A 12,561-nucleotide genomic window follows, 5' to 3' on the forward strand; every position below is an offset into this window, starting at 1 on the left:
ACCGCTGTGACATTATGCGTTGCGACATGTGACATTATGCGTTGACAATTTTGATGTGACATTATGCGTTAGAAAACTACGACATTATGCGTTGACTGCGACATTATGCGTCGGACGCTCTTGGCATAATGTCGCAAACTGCGACATTATGCGTTGCTGCGACATTATGCGTCGGTGCGACATTATCGGTTGTAACAGGCCATAGTGGCTGACGTTGTAGACACAGAAATTACTCTGTTTTGTTATCAATTTGGAGACAATGGCAGAGCGTGAATTCGAACTCAAACCTCGCGATCATGAGTCCAATGCTCTAACCTCTTGACTGTAAGTCAACTATTTTTACACAGCTGTATCAGTAACTATCACATACTTCCATCAAACCCTCAAAGCCTTTCCATGGGGACCAACTTTATTTGGTAAACAGTGCCTCCCTAAGACATTATAAACTAGAATCAAATAAGAAACAAAAATGATAGAATATAACATAAACTCATATCTAAATAAACGAGAATACAAATGGATAATAGAACGCGTTGTGACTTGGGTTGTCGTAGTCTAGAATACCCATCCAAGAATCTACATACCTTCTTCACGTAGGAGGCACGATTTTGTCAGGCCTTCAATGAACCAATCCTTTAAAATAAAGTTATAATTATATAAATATTTATGAAGACGCCCTATCATTCTGCTTTCGTTTTGGTCACCAACGTGGAGAAAAGGCGAGTACAAATCAACGTTGTTATGACCGTGGTTTTGATTTTGCAATAATGTGATGAAATCTAGATATGGATGAATATAATGAACAATACAATAGCAACGGTGTCATCCTGTGTCTCTACTCATCGTATCGAGTGATGAAATGCTCTCTAAAAAGAGGAATATGATATTTTCTTGTTGTTTTGCGCGGTTTATTTGGCTAAAGAGAAAATGTCATGGTTTCATACTTGCTCAAGCGACGGTACAAATATTATTGTTTGCATGATTCACTTTGGCAAACATTAATTGTCGTGTTCGGTCATCAGTCACGTTGGGAAACCAAGTTCACACCAGTCAACTTGGGGGTCACGTGGTCGGTTTCTGTACGTATCTTTGGTGTAAACGACTGCTTTAATTTTTGTCGTAGTCGGGGAAAATCAAAACTTCGTATGTTTGTCGACCGTATTCTCGGTCCACGCTCGAAGGGAACATCGACACATTTCTCTTTGTAAGATTTCTTGTGGATTTCCCCTGGTATTCCTTTATGCATGTTATGATAATAATTGCATTGTTCTCATTGTCAATTCACATACTTCACTGTTGTTTTTTTTATTGCCAATTATTGCCAATAGGTAACTCGAAATGGCAGATCCGGGTTTACATCTTTATTGAATACATATATATATATTTGTATGACATGTATAACTTTACACTATATATGTATATATATATATATATATATATATATATATATATATATTTATATATATTACATTCAGTTTAAATGGGAAAAGGTGCATGCGACTGACGAAAAAGGTCTAAAGAGTACTAAGTTGTCCGCGATACGGAAAATAGACACACGGAATAGGCATCTTAAAAAAATGAGATCTCTAGACTAGAATAATGCAAAAGGGTACAATTTTCTGGATGAATAGTAAGCCAAATTATTTTATCTTGATTATCTTTTTTTTTTGTATCATTGTCTTATTGTCTCATTTAGATCTAGTTGACTTGTAGAATTTTTTTTTTGTAATGTAGGGAAGTTGATTGGCAAAATAATTCAGCCAACATTCAAGGGAAATTAAGTATATAGCTAATAGGTTACACATCTAATATCACATATTAACAAAATTTAGAACTTATGTGGTTTATTTTATATTTCAAATCACCGCTTCGTCACCGACGAGTCAAACTAAAAAGACAGGATATTGTCAAGATCCGCCACTTTGTCTTACCAACACCCTGTACAATGATTGAAAAATTCCTTTTCCAAATATTTTTTTAGATAGTTAAATAACTTATTACCGTATTCCATCATGATTAACCTGCATCGACGAAAATGAGTTAAAGGGAAATTATACATGGTACACAACTCGTTTCACAATCCATTTTCGCGAGTACGCCCTCTCCTGATGATAAGAAGAAATACAAAATTCGGCTTGTTTTATAAAGAAATTGTGATTTTATTGATTTTACTTTATGTGGGCGTCGTGGTCTAGTGGTTACAACTCTCGTCTTTCAATCAGAGGGAGATGGGTTCGGTTCCAAGCCATGACGTGTTTTGCCCACACTGTGCTGCACTCAACCCAGGTGAGGTGAATGGGTAACCGCCAGGATTAGTTTTTTGAATGCGCCTTTTGCAGCTGGAGCTAAAAGCCGGGCTAATAATAGTGCGCCATTAAATAGGCAACAATTACAACATTGTACGTTACAACAACGACAATCATGCCATTATGTATCGGGTGAGTTAAATACCGAGAAAAAGGTGAAATATTTCATAGAACAGATTGCAATACAAAAGAAATGTGAGTGGGTGCATGCAGTTCCTCCATTTTGTGATGTACATAATATAACTATTTTGTAATATTCAGCAAAAATTTTAAACGTTCATAACTTTCTTATTCCACACCCGGTTTTGATGACACTCTCAGCGTTATCCTTATTAGTATTCAAATCCAGTTATTGTTAATATGTGCCTTGCATATATGCAAAGTTGCTTACCACGAAAGTAGCACAAATAGGCAGGCGCGGATCCAGGATTTCGTAGGGAGGGGGGCCCAAATTCGACCTGATTTTGGCGCCCCTGTGTACTTTTCGGAAAAATGGCGGCCCTTCCCTCCCCCAGGCAATCATAAGTGTCTTAAATGCATGTTAAATTACCTTATTTCATAGGCACATGAATAAGGGGCGGATCCAGCCTTCGCCAATAAAGGGGCCCGGAATTTTTTTTCAGCCATATTTTCCCCGATCGGCAGCTCGAAGGTGTTTTTTTTTCGTTTGTTTCTTTGAACGGGGTAGTCCGAGAAGTCACTTCTTAGCTTTATTCTTTAAATCAACATAAATGTATAATATCATAATCCTTATTTTATAATGCCTGCGCGAAGCGCGAGCAATTTTTTTTTAATTGTATGTATTTTTTCCTAAAATTTAAACATTCTGAAAAAAAGATGTGCCTGCAATAATTACTGCAAACGCGAAGCGCGAGTAGAATTTTTTTATAAACGTTGTGAACTGATCGGAAAGGTAGGCCTACCAGTCCTGTTAAAGACTGCATACAGATAGCCATGAAGACGTTATATTTTTCAACAATCAAATAATGCGAGCGCGAAGCGCGAGCTGAAAAATTTTGACATTTCTACATAAATAATGGAAAACTTTAATCAGTTTTTGTAATCATGAACAGGATAGCTATACAGTCCCGGGGGTAGGTAGGGTTTTTTTTTTTTTTTTTTCAATTCAATTATTTATTTTCCACTTTCAATTTCATATTTACAATTATAATTCAATTGACATTGTAACATATTACAATCACATTTGAAGTACATACAAAAAATAAATTACATTCTAAAATTACAATAGACAATCATCAGATCGAGATATATAAATATTTGAAAGGGAGGGAGGGCCAACTAAAAAGCAGAGCTTGTAAAATGTAGGCCCCCCTTATTGTTTTAATTACTTTTTTATAGCAACTGAATTGCCTTTTTTGTAAAAAACGAAATAAAACAAACAAACAAAAAACGTAACAATATTTACATTATGGAATATATACATTATTATACAAATCATATGCATCATATTTTAAAATATATATATATGAATCATTCACAGTGTATACAAATTATTAAAGGTTTTCCACTTAACACTGAAGGCTTAATTTGAAATTGATGAATTAAATATTTAGTAATAATTCAGGAGAAATAATTTAAGTCGTTTTTTGAACATTTGTATAGAATTGCATTGTTTTATATCAATTGTAAAGGAATTCCATAGTTTAGGACCCATAAATATAAACGTTTTTTGAGCAAATGATGTTCTGTTCAATGGCAAATGGTTTGCCGCGGGCGAGACAAAAACGGGGGCATTGGAGCGGGCTTATTGTAAAAAGGGGGGTCCTCGGAACGGGCTTCGGAACTACAATTTTGTGAAAACGGGGGTCCTTGGAACGGATCGCCAGCGTGTGAGTACGTGCGTATGCACCCCTATGGAACGGGTATGCGTGCATGATGCAGCTAACGCGGCCTCCGCCGGGTGCGGTCGCCCAGAGACGACGGTCGGACAGCGCTCGGCGGCCGCTTTTCACCAAAATTGCAGCAGATCAATGCGACCGGAGCGGCGTAACGAAAAATATATGCGAAGCTTTGGAGCGGATTTCTTTCTTCTTTTTTCTCGATGAGAACAAAATGCTATGCCTTGGAGCGGCTTTCTTTGTTTTTTTTCTCAATAAGACAAAAATGCTATGCCTTAGAACGGAAATTTGGGTGTAATGGGGGTCCCCTCCGCGGCACATACCCACTATATACTGAGCCCCCCCCCCCCGGGTATACAGTATAACTAAACAATTGATGCGAGCGCGAAGTGAGAGCGGAAAAATTCTAGTTTTAGACCTAGAACGGGACACTCTATTCATGTTTCCTAAATCATGAAAAAGATGAGTAAGAGGAGATCTTCCTACATGAATAATGCGAGCGACCAAGCATTCAGGGTGAACCAGCTGTACGACGCAAAGTGAAGGCCGCAGATCAATCGAAAAGCATATCAGGAAGGCGAGCCGTTACAGAGGATCGTCGCACCAACCTTCCCAATGTCGAGCACGACATGAAATCGCAATCCAAAATCACAGGGTTCTTCGAGAAAGCCGTAAATTCTGAAGGAGAGGAAACATCCGAAGAAGAGAGGGAGAGCGGAAACGACTGTTCAGAGGAGAGAGATATCAGCACAAAAGTAGCGATAGCGAATTAGAAGTTATGCCGGAATCCCCGGAAATCGCAGCATCTTCTATCGCTAATGAAAGCAGAAAAAGGAAACAGAAAGTAAAGAACAAGCAGAAAAAGAAAAAGTAAAGATTCAGGACTATCTGGACTGGAAGTTGATGAATTAATCCCGCTTCCATGACTAAGAACATTAGACTACTGAGTTTAAATGTGCGTGGAATTAGAGAGTATACTTTTATATAAGAAAAAAAAGTTTTCAAGTTTTTGCATGATAAGAATGTCGATATTCATATTTACAAGAGACACATAGCACAGCTAATATAGAAGTGTTCTGGAAACAGCAAGAAAAAGGCAATCTCTTTTTTAGTCACGGAACGAATAACAGCCGTGGAGTACTGATATATTTCAAGGAAGGATTAGAGTATACAATTCAGAAAGAAATAATCGACAAAGATGGTAGATATATCATGATGGTAGTAGAAATAAATGGTAAGATGTTTTTATTAACGAATATTTATGCTCCAAACAACTTTCAGGAGCAAGTAACTTTTTGGTTAGAATTAAGAAATATCTGGGAAAATAATGCCGAACCCCAATATACATTATTAACAGGAGGAGATTTTAACGTGGTTATGAATCCAAAATTAGATAGGATGAATCAGTCAAAAAGTATATCCTACTCATATGTAAGTCATGTAAGCAGAGATAGTCTGGTATCGTTACTAAATTATTTCAACTTGTGTGATATATGGCGTTTAATATACCCAGATGAAAAACAATACTCTTGGAGAAAACTAGATTGTTCTTCTCAGAGTAGATTAGATCATTGGTTTGTTCCTTTTGATCTTCAAGATAATGTATCTAAGATAGCTTATGTACCATCGGTAGCAACTGATCATTCACCGATTTTATTAGAGCTAAAGTTCACCGAGTTAATTCCAGGAAAAGGTTATTGGAAATTCAATACATCTTTGTGTCAAGATGACGAATACTGTACAGGTATCCGTACGGAGTTCAAAGTATGGTTGGAAGATTCTAAGGAATTTTCAGATCCCAGAGTTAGGTGGGATTATATTAAATATCAAATTCGAAGATATACACAAAAGTATAGTAAAAATAAAGTTAGAGAATTAAAAGAAGAAAGAATACAATTAGAAAAAAAGGTACAAATTTTGCAATCGAAGTTATATTTGAATTCTGAACAAGTTATTAATTATCAACAAGCTAAACAGGAATTAGAAAAATATTATGATAAAATTACACAAGGTATTATTATTCGCTCCAAGGCAAATTGGATCGAATACGGAGAAAAAAGTAATAAATATTTTCTTACACTAGAAAAACAACGTAAAGTTAATTCCACTATACGAAAACTTTCAAAAGAAGATGATATTATTGAAGACGAAAAAGAAATTCTACAAAACATTAAACACTTTTACAGGCAACTGTATACAAAACAAAACGTTAACATGTACGAACAGATGAGAATGCAAATAATTTTTTGAAAATATTTTTTTCCTCCAAATCACGTGAAGGACTCCTCACTGAACATGAGTGTAAGAAAGTATTGACGGATATGAAATGTGGAAAGTCCCCGGGGAACGATGGACTTTCCAAGGAATTTTATATTACTTTTTGGGACATTGTCAAGGATCCCTTACTTATTTCTTTGAATTTTTCTTTTCAAGAAAATGAATTATCAGCAAGTCAAAAGCAAAGTGTCATATCTTTAATTTGTAAACCAAATAAAGACAAACGTCTACTAGAGAGTTACAGACCTATATCGTTGATAAACGTGGACGCAAAAATATGTTCAAAAGCATTAGCCAATAGGATAATTAATGTTTTAGATGAAATAATTGACAAATTGATAAATTGATAATTAATGTTTTAAATGAAATAATTGACAAATTGATAAATTAATTTTCATTGTTACGTGGAAGAGCAATAGGGGAAGCTATCCGAAACGTACAAGACGTATATCATTTTCTTAGGGCAGAACAGAAAGCAGGATTCATTGCTTCAGTAGATTTTAAGTAAACGTTTGACTCGCTAGACAACGACTATTTATTTGAATGTTTAGATTAGTTCGGTTTCGGCGCATTGTTTATTAAGTGGGTTAAAACCCTTTATAAAAATTTAGAAGGTTGTGTTCTGAATAATGGTAAATCTACTGGATACTTTCAAATTACGAGAGGGGTAAGACAGGGGGATCCCCTCTCCCCCTATTTATTTATAATATCTCTAGAAACACTTGCTATACGTATTAGAAATTCAATTGATATACGAGGTATATCAGTTGGTACCAGTGAATTAAAACTGTCTTTATACGCAGACGATTTTTGCTCATTTTGTTCAGATGTAAATTCTCTTAACTCATTATTTGATATTATGCAACAGTTTGAGAAGTGTTCAAGTTTAACAATTAATTTAAATAAGACAGAAATTTTAAAGATTGGTAATGTGTCGAATGCAGTTTTCAGACATAATTTCAATTTTGTAGATACTATAAATGTGCTTGGTTCTTTTGTGGGTACTGGATCAGATACTGCGCAAGTTAAAAAGGCAGAAGAAATCTATCATCAATACAAGTTACTTTAAACATGTGGAAAATGAGAAGCCTAACTTTATTCGGTAAAATTCAAATAATTAAATCATTTGGAATATCCAAATTCATTTATTTATTTTCATCCACTCTTTTACCCGATTGGTTTCTTAAAAAGTTAGAGAGGGTGTTTTTCAGTTTTATATGGAATGGACCCGACAAAATTAGAAGAAACGTCATGATCCAGGATCTATCAAACGGAGGAATTAAGATGGTAGATGTGTATTCGGCTGTTAAAGCCCAGCAGTTATTTTGGATAGAGAGAATTAAACATGCGGATAAACAAGGATGGTTTCAAATTCTTCAATATTACCTTAAAAAGAACGGGGGATTGTTTGCACTGTTAGAAAAAATAAAAGAAGTTCCTGCAGCAGAGTCTCGAGAACACCTGTAATCTTACCGAATTGCGTAATCTTACAGGAAATTGGTGAAAAACCCGTGATTTTACAGAAAATAAACAGAAGATTTTGTAGAAAGCAATAACAGAATCATTCTGTAAATTCATAAAACAAGAATTTTTCTGCAATTTAACAGAACAGGTCTGTTTAAAAAGGGGAAAAGGGTGTTTTATTCAAGGAAATTTGTAAGATTCCATACATCAAATACCAATTTCCTGTAAGATTACGCAATTCGGTAAGATTTCAGGTGTTCTCGAGACTCTGCTGCAGGAACTTCTTTTATTTTTTCTAACAGTGTGTATTCAACTGTAACTAAAAAAATGTTGAACTTTGATATTCCTCAGTTTTATAAAAATATTTTACAATGTTGGGATTCTCTTAATGTGAGAAACAGAGAGGATAATACGAAGTTCCAGATCATCTGGAACAATAAACAACTGAAAGTTACTCGAGATATAATCTTTCGAAAATTGTTTTTAAAAAGAATTGTGTTTTTTAATGACATCCTTACTGAAGGATGTACTTTAAGACGATTGGATGAAAAGAAAAGGTTATTTGATTTAGATGCCAACGACTACTTTCGATTACAAGGAGTGTATTCTGCTTTTTTAAAGACAAAATTTTCTAAAATATCATATACGGACTCATTTAAGAATGCAACTATATCAAATATTATCCTTCCTGTTGAGTTGGTACAGCTAAACATATTAAAAAGTAAACATTTTTATGATCTATTAGTAGCAGAAAAATATGAGCGTCCTGTAAGTACGTTTAGACTTCAAAACAGATATCATGTTTTAGATAAAGAATTGGCATTAGCTCGTTCATCTATTTTATTGAACACTATTGATGTGAATTACAGAGAATTTCAGTTCTAATTATTGAACGATATTTTAAACTTGAACTATAAGTTGTATAAAATGAAAGTCATTACTTCACCTTTATGTTCTTTCTGTAATGCAGAAATTGAAACGATCGAACATTTATTTTGGAATTGCCCATTTACACAGTTATTTTGGAATCAGCTAGGAAAAGAACTCACTATGTTTGATTTTTCATTATTAACGGAAAAAAGTGTAATACTCGGTATTTTATCAAGAAAATGTCTTCTTTTTAATCATGTTTTAGTTATTGCAAAGAAATCAATTTATCTTAGTAGATGTAAATCATGTAAACCAACAGTTTCTGATTGTTTTGATTTGTTAACTAGATCATATAAAATGGAAAAGAATATAGCAATTCGAAATAACAAAAGGAGTGTCCACGAACGCAGGTGGCGAGACATGGTACAGTGGTTATCCACTTATGTTATGTAACTGTTATGTAATTTCTTATAATGTATCATTCGTATTTGTTCAACTGTATTGAATGAATGTACCTTGAAGTGACCAATAAAACATCATTTAAATACAAAAAAAGTAATGCGAGCGCAAAGCGCGAGCAGAAAATGTTTATATACGTTTTGAACTGATCGAAAAGTGCCTTTTAAGGACTGCTTGCATTTAGCCATGAAGACATTACATATTTCACAATCAAATTATGCGGGCGCGAAGCGCGAGCGTAAAAAATCGAGATTTCGACCTTGAACGGGATACTCTGTTCATGTTTTGTAAATCATGAAAGGGATCTTCCTACAATAATAATACGAGCACAAAGGGCGAGCAGAATTTTTTGATATTGTGGTCTGAAACTGGATAACTGAATGAAAATGCGCGCGCGTGTTTCAGATTCAGACCTAGAATCTAGGCATTCTAAACAATCTTTTATCATGAAAATAAAAGCGAGCGCGAAACGCGAGCTTAAAATATTTGATATTCCGATCTGATATTTCAAACACTTTGTAGGAAACTTGTAAGGGGGATATAAATCGCCCTTGATAAAGAGCTGCTCTGTTTCATTATTACTTTAATTTTGAGACATAGGACCTTGACATCCTTAGGACATGTTATCATATGAATATGATGACTATATATCTTCCTATTCATCTTGCTAAGCGCGAGATAAAACAAAAGTGACAATATAATTATTAAATTGATATCTTAGTATTAATGCATAATGAGGGCACGGAATCTGATGATATTATGGCCTGAACACTAAACATTTCAAGCACCTTTTTATTATGAATAGGATGCATCATTAATTAGTTGATATATTTTTAACCATTAATGCGAGCGCAAATCGCGAGCCGAAATATTTGATAAACTGTCATGAAAAGGGGATTTTAAGTAGTTTGTTATACAATCAATATTGAGACATACATAACCCGCCAATCAAAAATGCAAGCATAGCAGCGCTAGCTGATGCGTTTTGACAATCAGACCTGAAAAGGGATATTTTGAAAACTTTATGGAATACATGAAAATAATAGGTACCTGATAAATCAAAATTCGCGAACGCACATCTCAATTGGAAAATGTTAATATTCAGACCATAAAACTGACATTTTTACAGAGCACTTTTTAAAAATCAATATGTAAATCACAAAAATTAATGAAAGTTCGATTTCCAAGGAGAAATATGTTTTGTATACTGACTTCCAAACTTGATATTAAAGCTCCGTGTTGAACAAGATATGTGGATCACTTAACAGGCAATGCGAGCGCGAAGCGCGAGCGAAAATTTTATATAGTGACATAAAATATTTTTTCCAAGTCTTCCTCTCATCTTATTTTATTCATTCGTCTTCCTCCTTTTCTTTTTTCTCTTTTCTTTTCCTTCCTTTTTCTTTCTTTCCCCCTTTTTTTTGCTCTACCAATAGGGGGGTTCGGGCCCCTCGGGCCCCCACCTGGATCCGCCTATGCATGAAGAAGAGGCAATTGAATAATGGTTTTATAATGATGTGTTCATGAATAAATGTAATATCACTTTAAAAAATAATCAATGCGAGCGGGAAACTCGAGCGATTTCTAATTTAACCATTTGATGCTTTCAATTTCGTTTAACTTCTCTTCAGAGTAGGCCCTGCTAGAATTATGTGAGCGGGAGCCAGGCGCGGATCCAGGATTTCTAGGGGGCCCTAATTTCAAGTCAAGTAATAATCGTGCCGAAATATTGACTCCCATTGCCGAATGGGTAATGTCTAGTTCAGTTACTTCTCACAGAAACCTCTCTTGCATTGTAGGCATTCTTCGTTCTTGTGGGTACTCCCATTTTTTTTTCTTTTCTACTTTTTGCTTCAGGGGTTGAAAAATCTTACGGGGATGACGCCCCTGTATCGCCGCGTATGAAAACTGGTTGTGCAATAACTAAATTGCATATTCTGCATGAAAGAAAATTAATATTTTATTTTGGGTAAGATATTCTTGAAAAGATATAAATTTACATGCTTTTTATTATATAGTTGAGGTAGACTCAGTAGTCAGCACTCAGCATTTACTAATTGGGAGTGCACTTTCTACTTAGATCTGTAAGTGTTTGGATATATTATATAATCTTTTGTTATTCGCTTGAAATCCATTCAAAACAGTGAGTTGTCTTGTCAATCCTAATCAACAAACATTGGCTCTTCCGCTCTTGCAACAATCATATAAAGTATCAAGAGGTTATGTATCTTATAATCTTGCTCAAATTTTATAAACTCCAAATAGATTTTCAAAATAAACAGAATGCGTGTAAACGGTGTATATAAAAAGAATACAAGATACTAAAGATAAATATACTGTAAAAATATACTTTATTGTCAGTGTCTTTATAAATATGAAAACAATGCTCTTAAGTTCGCATCATTTTGGACGATAAGTTCTTATCTCTCTCTTTCATACAATACTAGTGAAACATGAATTCCAAGGTCCCATGTATCTTGTATACATCAACTATTTCAAGATGTAACAATGAATGTAAATGATAGCAACTGCAGTTAAGGCCTGAGTAAATCCACGTAATAGATTCAGTGGAATTCATTAAAAAAAATTAAACGTGATTTCCCACTGTAGATTGGAAACGAAAAGGTGTCGTATCATCAACTGTGTATAGCTGTCTTTACGCATTACTACATAAAACAAAAATATAGGAACGATGTAAACCATTGAGTTATTCCAGTTATTTGAGTATTTGAAGATTCGTCAAAAAATAAAAAACGCATCCGAAACTTTCACCATTACAATGAAAGTTTCATTTATTCTTTTACATATTGCACACTAAGAAATAAAGGTTCAAAATTGAACCCCGAAAGGTTGATGCAAAATCAGCACCCTGTGGGTTCAAAAATTGAACCCTGCGGTTGGGGTTCATTTTTGCACCCTGCGGGTTCAAAACTGCACCCTAAATTTCAAATTGAATCCCTAGGGGTGCAATTTTGAATCCGCAGGGTGCAAAAATGAATCCCAACCGCAGGGTTCAATTTTTTAACCCATAGGGTGCTGATTTTGCATCAACCTTTCGGGGTTCAATTCTGAACATTTATTTCTTAGTGTGTGCAAGTAAACTTCAAAATTTCTGTAAATAATATCTATCAATATATCCATCAGTGTTGTAGTCAAGGCTCAAACCTCCAAGGCCAAGGCTTTAATACCCAAGACCAAGGCTTCAATCCCCAAGGCCAAGGCATGGAAACCCAAGGCCTAAAAACCTCAAGGCCAAGGCATTTCAAACTTTCAATATATGGAACAATGAGCCAACAACAAGGCGGCAGTTCGAATATCAGTTCGGC

This window comes from Lytechinus variegatus, chromosome 2 (assembly GCF_018143015.1).
Source record: "Lytechinus variegatus isolate NC3 chromosome 2, Lvar_3.0, whole genome shotgun sequence".
Taxonomy (NCBI): domain Eukaryota; kingdom Metazoa; phylum Echinodermata; class Echinoidea; order Temnopleuroida; family Toxopneustidae; genus Lytechinus; species Lytechinus variegatus.